This window comes from Grammomys surdaster, unplaced genomic scaffold (assembly GCF_004785775.1).
Source record: "Grammomys surdaster isolate TR1022 unplaced genomic scaffold, NIH_TR_1.0 212, whole genome shotgun sequence".
NCBI lineage: Eukaryota > Metazoa > Chordata > Mammalia > Rodentia > Muridae > Grammomys > Grammomys surdaster.
Window position 1 is genome coordinate 3,989,017 of NW_021604657.1, and position 14,680 is coordinate 4,003,696.

At 45.3% G+C, this 14,680-nt stretch overlaps 1 protein-coding gene across 1 annotated transcript in view; it reads right to left on the minus strand.

Annotated features, from left to right (window-relative positions):
• Fam49a (family with sequence similarity 49 member A) overlaps nt 1–10,467 on the minus strand; it is a 103,193-nt gene extending 92,726 nt beyond the window's left edge. The window contains exon 1 of the mRNA XM_028772214.1: nt 10,390–10,467. The gene's annotated coding sequence lies outside the window, so the exon portion shown is untranslated. The remainder of the gene's footprint in view (nt 1–10,389) is intronic.
• Between the last annotated feature and the right edge of the window lie 4,213 nt (nt 10,468–14,680).

Sequence of the window (14,680 nt, forward strand, 5' to 3'; positions counted from 1 at the left end):
AATATATATGTTTAGAATGAAGTTTTATGAGGGTCTGTCTCTCTGTCTCTACAGCAGAAGGATTAGACACTGTCCCCAGGAAGCAATGATTCAGTTGCATTCTGCCCTTTAGTTTTAGCTTTGAATTTTTCTGTGGCCACTGTGCCTAAAACATCCCAGAAGGTCCCTCAGTTTCAGCTAACAGAGCTCTTGAGAAGCCAGTTTCTTTCATGAGCCACACAAAGGAAAGGGTTGGCTTGACCCAAAGCCATGTCTATAAAACTTCTGAGGGCCGTGCATGAAGAAACACTGCCCTAGATCTGAAAGAACATACAAATGCCCACAACATGGGCATGCTGCACACAACCCAATATGCACTCTGGTTCACACTCAGGACATACAAAGCACATCCATGCAGCACATCCATCTCTCCCCTCTCAGGCATTCACACGCCTATAACATGGCATGCACACTCATAGTTTGCACATACTCAAAGCATGCAGCAAAACAACATACCATCTCACACAAACCATGCATATTACACACAAACACTCACAAACTACATACACACGCACATAATAGTACACACATACTCATTCTACACCTTTGGTCTACTGTCAAGCACACGCTTGTTACACACTTAGACACCTCCCACATATGCCTCACTATATGAACACAGCAGACGCGGTGAGAGTGCTCAGTGGGTTAAGGCTCTTGCTGCTTACCCTAATGGCCTAAGGTTGATCCCTGGAACCTATATGGCAAGGGAAGAGAATGAATTCCCCTCAACTCCAACACCCAAGTATCATGGCAGCTGCATGTGTATTCAAACATGCATGCACACAATTTACACACACACACACACACACAGAGTAAATAAGTAAATAAGTAAATAGACTTGTATATGAGTAATACAGACTAAATAAGTAAATAATAAATAAACTTGTATATGAGAAACATACACTCAATAAGTAAATAATAAACAGACTTGTATATGAGAACACACACATACATACTCATACACAGAGAGGCTTCTGGAATAGGTAAAGTCCAATACTTTAGAGTGGTACTCTGAGTTGGGCCATATTTATAATTCCATGAACTCGAATAGTCTGTACCAGTCAAAGGTTTTGAAGGTTCCAGACCCACTGTCATTTCGTCACTGTAGAAACTACCTGTTATGCTAAAGGCACTGATCCTGTCCCAGTTCCTGCAGAGGGAGACTCTCCTCCAGATGATCTCAAAAGAATGTAGAACTACGACTTGTTATACCTAATGGATCCTGGAATAAGGTTCAACTTCCAACAGGTTAAAGTCAGAACGATGACACACGCACTAAGCATAAACTCAAAAGAGAAGTAGAGAGAAAGGGTGAAGGGTCACTTGGGCATTGGTTATATAATTTCTTTGCATAAATGTCCCTATTTCAGTACTGATCCACACTGATTCGGACTTTAACACTGGACCTTTCATTTCATTTAATTCACTGAACTTTTAACACCTGTTCATTTTCCTGAGCAGACCTAACCCTGGCCCTCTATTCCCCAAGAGGGAATTGTTCCAGCCCTCTTTGTCACCACAATGCTCAGTGTGTTCTCATCTTCTTATTATAGAGAGACATGCAACCACTAACAATGGCCATAGTGGTGCTATGGCCACTGTCTTCTTGGTCGGTCCATCGGCCAGTAAATACTGTCCCTACGAATGACAATGAAGGGTCTGGGGACAAACTGCATCAGGAAAGCAGCAATTAAAGGAAAGATCATTGCTAAGAAAGAAATTAAGGTAAGTTCTGAGAGGTCTTCTTGTGTCACAAGTCCACAGAAGCCACAGGAAGAGGCCACTAGAAGGGAGTTAGTGTGTCTCCCTTCTCACTCCTGTCCTTTGGGGCCTTGGCATCCAGACCCAGGCTAAAAGAAAGATAAAGGGCATTTACTTAAACTTAGCTCCTAGGAAGAAGGAAAGGAAGTAACAAGTCCAAGGTCACTCAGTAAGTCAAGAGCAAGCCCTAACTGAGAGCCAAGACCTTCTCACGCTCTGGCTGGGGCTTCTCACTTCCCCATGCTCCCTCTTCAAGCCTGGTTCCTCCTCACAAGGCTAAAATGGTGATGAGTCAGACTGAAAAAGTCCCTTCTGTCTTCCCCTAATGCCACACTTCGTTAAAAAAAAACATCAACAACAAAATTCCCACTCCTTTCTTTTTCTAAGAAACTTCTGCTTGGAAAACTGCCTTGTCCTTTTGAAACTTTTGGAAGCCATGTTTGAACAAATTGCTGATTCTGCTTTACTCTTAACAATATGTTCACATGGTGCAATTTAAAGTGAAAAAAGTAGGAAAATAGCCATTCCATTGACACTTCTGATTAGAATGGAATGAACTATGTGACCGTTCCATTTTTTCCTAATTTGCTTTCTATTGCTGCAATAAACACCATGATCGAAAGCAACTATGGACACTACCTGCTATAAGGAGGAAAGGATTTATTCGGCTGACATGGTCTAGTCACAGCCAATCACTGATGGAAGTCAGGGGCAGGAACTCAAGGCAAGAACATGGAGTCAGGAACGGAAGCAGAAACTATAGAGGAACACCACTTGCTAGGTTGTTCAGCCTGCTCTCTTGCACCACTCAGGACCACTTGCCCTGAGGTGGCACTGCCCACAGGAAGTAGGCCTTCCTATGTCAATCATTAATCAGGGAAATGCCCTACAGATTTGCCTACCTGCAAATCTAAATGAGGCATTTTCTCAACTGAGGTTCTCTATTCCTAGAAGACTCTCTTCCCACATGACATGCCAACAGCATAACCAGTGAACCTACACTCTCTCCAGAGATAAAAACATGTTACTGTTTTTTCCTAACCCCAGGGATACTGTGAGCTCCTGTAGACATTTGCAACAAAAGCCCGTCAGTCCTGGAACAATTTTCTGAGACATGATGTGCCTCTAAATTCAGTGTTCTCCATACTTCAGAAAGAAACAAAGTACATACTTACCTCTTATGTGCTCCCCCAGGAGGGTCTGAAGCACTCACCTTTCTGCTGAAAAACTCATTTATCCCAAGTAAGACCAGTAAGAGTTATAAATAGTCTCACATAAAATTGGGCTAGCTTTTACTTCCAAAATAGTGATAGAGCTTTTTGAAATTTTGGGCTCAACAATAAAAAGATGTGGGTATGTCAGACTGCTTTTGATCCTATTTATTTCTTGGGAAGGTATTTAAGAGCCCAGGTTTGAAATATCAACACACTAGTGGAAAAAACCTATTTGAAAAATAAGGAAATGAGCAAGGAGATTGACAACAAACATGCACAGACTAACTCTTGGTTTTTCCTTGTTAGGATCCAGCGATACTACATGAAGGCTATTTTTTGTGTGTGTGTGTGCCATGGAGCATAAGCTCACAGGCTAGAGATGGGAGTCTGTAGGACGGGACTTTTCAGGGGGGAGACTCAGGGATGGGTTGTCAAAGGAAAGGGAGAAACTTTTGTGGCAGCTCTCATCAGAACACCAAAGAGGAACCTACAAGAGTGGCCAAAACTTTTCAAACAGATTCTATTCAAGCCCAAGCAGAAAGAGTACCTGATAAATATTTAATCCACATATCCCTCATACTTTCCATGACACACAAACATCACCACCTACCATGTACAAACTGGAAAGCTTCACAAACTTAAATCAATCTCTCTTTCTCTCTCTCTGAGTATGTATGTGTATGTATATGTGTGTGTGTGTCTGTGTGTATACATATATCACACTCTCCTTTCCTCTTTCCCTCCCCCTCCTCCTTCTTCTCACACTCATGCATCTCTTCTCTTTTTCACCTTCACTCCTTCTTTCTCCTCTGTATCTTTCCTATTATAATATCTCTCATCCCTCCACCCATCCATCTACCCACTCACCCGCCCGCCCATCCATCCCCCCCTCAAACTAGGAAAAAGACACCAAAGGTATTCGTGTACAACTGACTCTGTCATTCTGTAAGCTGAGAACATAGTTCTATTGTATTTCCTTGGTTGCCAGCTGTCCCAGGGAAGTGTATGAAAAATACATTGCACAGCTCCTGCCTCAATTGGGAGGGACCTAGCACTCAGCAGGACTGAGTTCAGGCTCAGCTCATTACTATCAGATGGCATCCTTTGACAAAGGAGGCTGAGCCAAGGACACCCTGAAGACATCAGTCAGTTGCAGGGAGAAACTTAAAACACAAGCTCGATTCCACTTGGTTTATTTCAGTTTCAAAGAGTGGAGGTGCCTCTGGCTAGCACAGAATTGCTACCTTTTTGAGATGAGTATTTTATGAAGAAACTGCTAGTGAGTACCACATTCCTCACCAATGTGTGGTCTCTTACTTACAGTGTGGGTGATGGAGAGAAAATGGCTCTCAAAGGCATTTCACATAGGAGCAAACACCATCTTGGCCATCTTCCTAGTGAGGCAACATTATGGAAGTTCCTAAAAATACCTCTGGATGTCAGCTTCCCCAGCCACAAAGCAGAGTTAATATCTGCTGCACTCGTCCTTCAGAACTTTGCCCCAGATGGTTATCAAATGCTTGGTATTATCTTGCTGACAAGATCTTCTATTGCTCTATGAATGCTGCTTCCCACATAGCACAAAAGGTGGCAGAAGACTCAAATATTAAATTAAATTAAAAAGGAGACAACTTGTCAAAGCCCGGGTTGCACAGGAGTAGACATGAGATTCACAGTTTCCTGACTCTGCATCCATGCCCGTCCATAGCATGCTGCCTCCCCACTTTGGCTGACTTGGATTTAACCGCATCACTGTTCCTGCATGGACCAAGACCTCATGGCTGATGGTCTTGAAAGAACTTGAAGGCCCTGAAATAAGTATATTGTTCATTGTTCCTCAAGTGCACTTGAATTTAGTTTTAAAAGAATAACACAAGCTCCGTCCACTCCCCTTTCCACTCCCCAAAAAGGTTTTAAGGACATCAACTCAAAGCAGAAGACCATGTAGGTGCTGAGCATGTGAGATGAGCCCCTTCTCTACTCACCTTAATGGAAGCTATGGAATATGGTATTAGCTCCACTCCACTCCTGTGACCTTCCTTGATCCTCTGCTCTCATAGGCTTTGACTTTCAATCATTTGGGGGTAGTGGGGGGTGCTCAAACAGAAAATGGCTCTCTTCCTGGCATGAAGCAGGTCTCTAAGAGGATTCCCTGGAAGTACTCTTGACTCTTCTCAGCTCTCTCAAGAAACTGGCTCACTAAAGCTTCCAGGACAGCCTTCTTCACTGACCAATGGGTAAAATAAACCAAAGGGTTTTGAAGACCATCATACTAGGCATGGAAAAGACCTTTCAAGCCATCAAATCCTTCCTGCTTTATAGACAGGGAAGCAGAAGTCCAGGGGCTTGCTCCTCCTGCATCCCAGAAGTTAGGCTGGGTGTTGAGAGTTGAACACAGTTGTTGTTCCTGGGCACACACTTTTCTGTTTCAGCATTCAAGAGGGAATTCAGATGCCCTGAGAATGGATTCTGCTGGGTTGTGTTACCTCTTCCTCTAGCTAGCTGTTTTATGACCCTGACCATGCCTGAGTGGATGCTTCCTTCTTTGCTTTGCATTTGGAGTGGCAGCTACCTGAGGGCAGCAGTAATACCACACTGATCTATAGGCAGTTAAACCAAGCATAGGCCAAGGGCAAGAGCCCACACTGTAACTATTGGTTATATAAATGAATGATCCCACGTTTATGCTTGATCCATCATAAAACTGCAATTAAACTCTTTGGGGCATTCTCTTTCCCAGTTTCATTTTAAAAATCTAATTATCTATGCCATGCAGAATTTTTATTAGAAAGTGAAGTCATTAAATAAGCAGACACCAGACTCAGGCCCTGAGATAATTGCAAATAGCACCACATCTGTCTGCAGTGCTCAGCTGGACCTGTTAAGCACACTGCTGGGAAGTGTGGTCCCTGTCCTCAGCACTTGGAGCAGCAGGGCTCTTATGGAAATGCTGGCTTCTACCTTACCTACTGAGGGCTAGGGAGTAACACTCAAACCACTTCACACCCTCATCTTCTTGGATATGAGTTGTACCTGCAGACTAAATCCACACCACCATTGCCTTTGACAAGCTACCCCCATGCCTGTCATCAACCATTCCAACTCTGTTGTATCTCTTGTCACTATGTCTACATCCCAGGGAAACACTTGTGATATTTTCCATTCACATGTTCAATGATAAAATCCTGTCCTGCCCAGTGATTTGGGTTATATTAATGACAAACCAACAATCCATTCTTTGTGCTAACAAATCCACTTAGAATTTCATCAACTGTTCTTTCTTGACTAAGACATGTCAGAGTTCCCTTCTATTCATCACTTGTAAAAAGAAATCCCGCAGCCAGCTGCAGAAAGCCTTGTTAATGCTGAACTGAGAGCAAAACCTTAATAAGCTCTCTAAATATTTACTATGAGTCTGAGTTACTACAGCACTGACCAGTTCCACCCTTACTAAAATCCACTTGTATTTTCCAAACACACTTCTTTTGGTTCTCTGACATACCAGCCAAGAAAATGACAAGATTGTATGCCATGGCACAAAGAGTAAGTAGGACCTCGTTTTAAATTCTGGCCCTGCCACTTACTAGCTGATGTGATTTTACCTCCCTGCCCCCATTTCTTTAAATCCAGAATAGAGACAAGCAAATGTATAAACATAGATTTAAAAACAAATGGAGGGGAGAGCTAAACAGGTCTAGGATTTTCTTTCTTAAGCAAACATTTATTTTAAAGGATTCTCATAGGGGGAAATTGCATTCCTGCAACTCTGGAAGTGCAATTCCATTTCAAAAAGTGTTCGGGACTGGCACTTGTTCTGGTGGTGGAGAACATGGCTTATCTGGTAAGAGATAACTAGAAGATTAACTAGCAAAGCTCGGAGTCTGACTGTGGGCAATTTTTAACCTTCCTAGATAATGAATGCATCTCCAAGGGCCAGGATTCATCCAGAGAGCCCTCCCCGGGGATGCTAAGAGGACCCGGAAGCCCCTTAACAGGAGAACTTTTCTCTAATCAATACAAGTAAATAAGAGCAAGTCTATTGTGAGACTGGCACCGTGCCAGGCCCTATAAATACATACGACCATTTAATCTGGAAGAAGACAAGTGTAAGAATTGGAGTTCTGCTGCCATGAGCATGGAGCTTCAGCCAGCTCAGGACCCCACAGCCAGAACACGACACAACGGAGCTTAAATTCATGCCTGATTCCATCATCCTCTCTCTTTCCAGTCACCATAAGACCTAGTTGTGGAACTCTTGTGGCACCATAGAAAGGATTTTTAACCAAGGTGAAGCAGGAACCAGAGGCTATTATGAATGTGTCAAAACTTCCAGAGACAGGCAGGACTGGCTCCTTGCCATATGCTCACCAGGCCCAAAGGAGGGGGCTCTCTCTGATAATCACTCGATTCTGTGAAGGCTAAATGAGGGCCTTCTAAGATGACAGTAGTCAGTCAGTTGTATTTCAGCCACAAAGCCCAGGCTACCTGACCAACAACCCTAAGGGATGATCTGACTAAGAGCCATCTCTGGACTCCACGCCACCTATCCCTTTGTCAAAATACTGTTCTGACTGCAGGACAAAAATCTATTTCCAGGCCTTCCTTTTCCACCAGACCACATTTTTTTAGAAGGGGAAGTCATACCTCTGTGATCCCTGCACTGTATCTGGTACATAATTATGAAATGGATAAATGAAGGTGTGCATCCCACAAACACTCCACAAAATAACTTCAGAACATGTCACTAGCCTTGAAAGTTTATGGGTTAAAATCCTAAAAATTTCAACCTACCAATAGTGGCTCAGGCGTCTCTTTAACCTAAAATCTTCCAACAAAACCTAGGGCACTAAAGGTCTTTCAGCCTTCCAACTATTCAAAACATAGCAGGTAGGCTAATACATTCCATCCTAAAAAAAGAAGCAACAGCCAACAGGAAAGATAAAGATGTTTCATGTCTATTTGAAAGATAGAATGAGGTTCATGTGAGTGAACTGACTTCCTCTGGGTCGACAGCTGACCGAGAGACTGTTGATACCCTTGTCTGTACATGTTGCTCTAATTCAACAAGCCGGAACATTGCCAGGCAAAGGGAAGAAAGAGAGAATGCAAGGAAAAGAAAAATAACCAGGAAGGGAGGAACAGCTTCACTGCAGAGTGTCACGACAGGGGACAGAAGATACTATGGACTGGGTTAGCTCTCTGGGAACTCCTTACTCGGGGCTGGCTCTGTGTCCTTGAGTCATCCGGTTGCATCTAAGCCCTGGGAGCATAAGCAAAAGCAAACTGAAGAATTCCTCTCAGGGCTGAGTAAAAACAGGAAGTCACAAGTGGCTTCACTCTGCTCTCAACTTGGGTCCCCAGCACTTGGGGTTCAGGATGTTCAAAGGGCATGGAAAGCAGCATGTGTCACACGGGTTAGGGGACTGGAACCCTTTCTAATTAATTTCCTGGTGCAGGGAAGTCCTTTAGGAGACAGATCTGGGAGAACAGCAGGATGGGAAGCAGGGAGATTCATGTATCAGCTCCATGACTTCCCTTCATTGATTAAATCTGAGAGTTGACTGTGTGCTCACATCAACCAGAGCCCATGGGAAACAATTCACTTGTTCTGAGCTTAGTTGCTTCAGATGCAAAGTGAGAGATGGGGGCTGCTCTTTCCTTAGACCACTAGCACCCCAGTGAGCTATCACAAGTGTTTGGTCCACCCAGAAGTATGCTACCAACTATGCACCCACCTGGCATTCTACTGTCCCCTCCTCAAAGCTGAGAGCAAGGAGGAGCATGGTAGGTTTATCCCACTTCTTCTTATTCAATATTCTCTTCTCACAGGAACTAGGGGCCCACAGGAGGTGAATTCTGCCAGCCCCCAGCCTGGGCCCAGTGCCCATGTTTATGACTGTTTATTTCAGAGCAAGTAGAAAGAAGAAATTAGAGCCATAAAAGACAGGACAACAGACCAATAAAAACCAGCTCCCAGAAGAGTCAGGGGGAGGAAGAGGCAAAACTGTCACCATAGCAACACAAGACAGTCAGAAACAGGCAGGAAAAACAGCCCCTGGTCTGCCTCCTCTCTTCACATGAAGCCCTCAGAACCAGTGTGTGAAATTCAGTCTGACTGGGAACAACATAACAGGCTGGTCTTCCCAAAGCTGAGGCCTGGCTAGGAGCCACCCTCCGTTTGCTGCCCAGCATAGGTTCACAAACTGCATGGTGCAAACCCAGCTTTCCCTGAGCCCCAGGGACTCAGCCTGGGCCAATCTAGAAGAGGTGGTGATTGGCCAGAGTAGTGAAAGTTTCTAACAAGGAAACCACTAAGCTTCAGGGGAGCCCTATGAGCCTGGGGTTCTCTAAGAAGCAGGCAGGGAATCACCCACATAAGGAGAAGAAATCATACCCAGAATTCAGAATGGTGGCCCTATCAGTACTGGACCCTTCCCCCTCCAATGGCTGATAGAAATCTGGGGATCTTCACAGAGATGGGAGTTGGGGGCGAGGGTGGGAGCTTTAGCAGATTTAAATGGCAAAGGCCCTAGATCTCCTCTCTGGGGACATAGGCCAAGAAGTTTCACAGCTTGGAAAAAAATGAGGGTGGGGGGAAGGAATGGGGGACGTGCTGGCACATTTTGTCAAGAGGTGTTCTTGTTAGTCCCTCAGCTGGCAAACGAGACAGGTGTGTCTACCAAAAAGCATGGCTGGCCAGAGACCAGTGCCTCGGGAAGTGGGTCAAATTGTTCCCGAAGCTCCAGCTTGGAAAAGTCTCCTCCTGCTGGACTCTAGTTGGGAGTTCTGGCATGAGGGGGAGTGAATACCGCGGAGGCGAGGAGGTCCTAGGCACAGCAGTTTGCCTGCTGGCTAAGCACCTCTGTGGCAGGTGGCAGCAGAAGGGTCCAGGTGTACAGGGGCCAGGACCGGCTTCATCCACGCCTTGGGGCTACAGAAATATGGGGAGCAGAGGCATGGCCCTCGGAGGGAAACCCGGAGGAGGAAGATCGCGGGTCTCCTGAAGAATAGCTTTGGTGATGAAGATTCGGGGGAGGGGAGGAGGGGGGGCGATAGGGGTGGGAGTGGTTGAAGGGTGAAGGGACTCTTCTGGGAAAGAAATAAAATCAGGAGAGAGACCGGGAGAGAGGGAGCAATGGACGCACAGACCTCTGTGCTCGGGAACCAAGAACAGTTCAAGAGCGAGTCGTGAGCTAGCCGCCTCCCTCCCTCGCCTGGGGCTGCAGGGCGTAGAGAGCCGGGCGAGGAGAGCCACAGACGCCCCGCTCCACCAAGTCCGGCGCCCAGGAGGCCCTTGCGCCTCCGCAGAGCCTTTCCCTGCGAGTCCCAGCCCGCGATCCCTGCCGCGCCCCAGCCGCGTTCGCACCACGCTCACCGAAGTCGCAGCCGCTGTCGCCGCCTCGCTTCTGCTCGGCCGCCCGCTCCGCCGCTGTGGATGCCTCTCTGGCGGCAGCGGCAGCCCGAGAGTCGGCTTCCAGCCCCGCCCCGCCCCGCCCCAGCCCCGCCCCACGGCCCGCCCGCCCCGCCCAGGCCCGGGAATCCCTCCCCGCTGTCACTCCGAGGGCTGGGTTCCCCTTCTAGTCAGGCTAGGCACTAGGAGCTGCACCCAGGAATTAGCACTGTACCTCTCAGCTAATAGTAACCCACTCTCTGCCTGGGCCACTTGCCTTGCTATTCACCAGGAGGCCTGAATTCCTCCATACCCACCTTTCCCCTTCAAACAAACAAAATAGAAACAAAACCCCCAAAGATCACTGGCATACACTCACATTGACACTAGTGTTCACACCAGATCACCCCAAAACACTTAGCTCCCCCTCCCTGGCCCCAAGTTACTTTGGATGGTGAAACTGCTTGTTCTCACACTTCCCTTGCCTATCCTAGTAACACACTTCCAGCCTTTATTAAAGGCCATAGTTATTGAATGGGATCCCACAAAAAGTCTTCCCAAATGCCTAGCTCATGAAGTGCAGCGGTCTTCGAAGCAGTGAGTCTAAAATTCTGCGAGGTAAGGAGAAAGTAGCTTAAACTCTCATTGTCACGGATCATTGTTTTAAAACATCTGCCGAGGAGGTTTTGTGCATTAAAGAGAGGGAGAATCCGGAAGTCCAGAGGACGGAGCTGTGCCAAACAGGTTGTGAGTCAGAGCCCCTGAATGTGTGTTTGCCTTGCAGACACCTAGTTTGGCTGCTCTTTCCCCCAGTCAGCCAACCAAAGAAGATCATTATAAAATGTATACAATAATAAACCTTCACAGTGTGTCAGGCCTTGGGCTGACAATCATGGCTTCTTTGGATAGTGAGTTTGTGGGTTGGGAACAGGAGCGAGAGCCTGGGGATCCCACAATGGAAGTAGCTCCAGGGAGAGGATTGCTCTATCCCCTTGCTAGAGGCCAGTATGAGTCCCCATGACGAATTTATTCTGCCTAAGTCTCCAGAGGCTCCAACAGTCTGTGTTTCTGACAGGCTCCCAGGAACTGCTTAGCAGTGGAGTGTTTGGTTCAGTTTTGGCAAGAATTCAGACAGGGTCTAGACAGGCACAGTCTAGTTAGAATAATATAGTCTCCCACATGGAAATGGTCCTTGGGTTGCGTAAGTTTCTCAAGACCCCCCTGACCTGCACTTGCCTGTATTTTTGGTCTTTCTGAGGACAGTTTATGTTATTACGGTTCTATTAGAATTTTTCTTGCCATGATCTTAGCTTTGATTTGTCTGAAACACATGCACACACAGATACATAGACACACAGAGATATACACACACAGACATACGCACATGCACATCTCTGTCTCAATTTTTCTCCTTTACTTATCCTGTTTACCTTCAACCTTGGCCAGGCACTGGGAAGGTCATGAATGAATCAGCCCCAGATACCAAATTCATACCTGGAACTATCATTTTGGAAGCTGAGCAGACCTTCTATCTTATACTCTCCATCTCTCTAGAACACAGCTCATGTTGGTGAGTAGAGATTCCTGGGTGTCTGAGAGTTCACTTTAGCACACTCGGAGGCGGCTTCTGTTTCAGTAATTGAGGGATACCTGGGTAGTATTGCTGAGCCCATTATGAAATAATAGGGTTTTCTAATTATCAGTGTGGAATTTAATAATTAAATGTTTTGTAAGACACAATAATCAGTTGAAATAGCCTTTCAACTTTATCAGTAATGCTAATAACAAGTTCAGAAGCTGTCATAATAAAGATTACAGTGACATTAAACTGTCAATTAGGGGCAGGTGAGTTCAGACTTTGTTTTGGATGGTATTCATTCACAGCAGATGCTGGTTCACATGAACTAAGCTTCCGATGTAAATTCAATTAAATTCAAGAACAACCTTTTTGAGTGGTGGGTTTTTGTTTTCTTGTTGTTGTTTTGATAGACTACATCAACTAAATGCCAGGAACTTTACTAAATGATGAATGAGGACTTGTCCCAGGCCTTTGACATGCTGTCAGCCCAGGCTATGACAAGGTAGAACAGAAAAGAGGTTGGAATGAAGATATTGCCCCTATAGACCTGGAATAGAAAGAATTTACCATGGAAGCAGAAGCTCTAAGAGGTGCTGTTAAATGCTGGGAGATGGCCCAGCCTTCAACAGGCAGCAAATAGAACAAGAACAGTTCACATAGGGATGAGGGAGATGCTGCAATATTGCAGAGTACACACTGGAGCAGGGAGTGGAGATGTGTGTGTGTGTGTGTATGTGTGTGTGTGTTTATGTGTGTGTGCTGTGCAGAGTGCCTCCTCTAAGCGTCAAGAAGCTGATGATTCCTTAAGGATCCTTGGGACACTCTGTGTGAACTTTAAAAAGATTACTCTGTCATTTGGAGCTGTTGTCTACAAAATGGGACTTAGGAAGCCTGCATTAGAAGGTTGATGTGAGCACATGTATCAATCGCTTTGGAACTGTGAAAGAAGGGGCTGTTTTAAATGTCACCCTCTTGTGTGCCCTGAATTGTGCTGCATGTCAAGAGATTGCTAGGTTCTGGTAAACTGGCAGGCTGTATCTTTCATAGACAAGGGCATGATGGGGAGACTGAGAGATGCTGTATCCTGGTCCGATGTAGTACTCTCTGTCCTATATGCTACAAGCTAACAATACTTTGCTGTCTTAACTCGCTGGTCTCACCAGGAAGTATGTTGTGCTTTCCCGCCTGGCATTACTGTAGTGGCTTCCAGGGATGCTGAGTTTTCTTGCCAATGGCCAGCCAGGGTCCCTTTGTATAACTAGGGGTTTCTACGGAAACATGGGCCAGGCTTCAGCAGGAGCATAATAGATTTGATTATGAATATTGAGCCAATTTTCACAGCTGACATGCTGCATATTTCCTTGATACAAAAACTATAGCTTAAACTATGCAGAGGAACTTTGTAGTGATTGCAAATTCCTGCCTGTGGCTTAGTTTATGACTAAACCTCTCTGACCTCATTGCTCTTTTACGTGCTCGTCTGTCAGGTTTTTCACAGTCCAATTTCTTCACACAGTCCTCCAATGCTTGATGACCTGCCATCATCCAGATCATCCATCGAACATCTGTTTATATTTTTAAAGACTGGACTCAGAAGCAACCCCCTCCATAATTACTTTTTCTAAAGCATTTCATTCATACCCTCTTGGTCATTCCTACTTAACTTGGGGAATCAGTTGATTAAATGGCTAGTTCTCCTTATTCATAGTAGCTGTGTTTTATCAAGGCATCCCACTTGAGGTTGTTGCACACAGACATTGGACCACAGCTTCTAGGGGAGACACAGGATTTGGTGGCCATAAGCCTCTAGGTGCAGTTTCATTAACACATCAGCAAACAGCCATGCTTTCTATTCAGGGACATCACACTTAATATATATTGTTGGTTCACTGGCAGTGAACATGACCAACAGCACTGTCGCTGGTCAATCTCATGTACATTTTTTTCTCCTTCTCAAACATCATAGCCCTCATGTATTGGGAACCTTTGTATCATACTTGGCCACTTTAGAGAGTGAAACTGTCAATAAAAAGCACAAACATGAGAATGGCACAGTACAGGTCAGCCCACAAGAGCTGAGAAGGCAATGGCCATCATCTCATTCAGGATCGCTGGGAATATTAGGGGGACTTAAATATTTGGTTAAGGCAAAAACAGTACAAACAAACAAAATAAATCAAACCCTCTAAAGCACTGCAAGTATTAGTTTGGGGGATAAATATCAGTTTTTAATATATGTTTATTCATTTTATGTGTCTGTGTGTGTGTGTGTGTGTGTGTGTGAGAGAGAGAGAGAGAGAGAGAGAGAGAGAGAGAGAGAGAGAGAGAGAGAGAGAGAGAGAGAGAGAGAGAGAGAGAGAGAGAGAGAGAGAGAGAGAGAAAGAATGCATACCATATGTGTACAGTGCTCACAAAGTTCAGAAGATGGCAATGAATATCACAGAGGTGGTGTTATAAACAAGCTGCCTGATATGGGTCCTGGAGTCAAACCAAGGTCCTCTGGAAGAGTATTAAGTGCTCATAACTGCTGAGACATTTCTCTAGTCACTAAAAATAAGTTTGTTTGCTGTTTGTCTGATTGTTTGTTTGTTTGTTTAAGTCAGAGTTTCTCTGTGTAGCGCTGTCTGCTCTGGAGCTCACTCTGTAGACCATGCTGGCCTCAAACTCAGAGATCCACCTGCCTCTGCCTCTCAACTG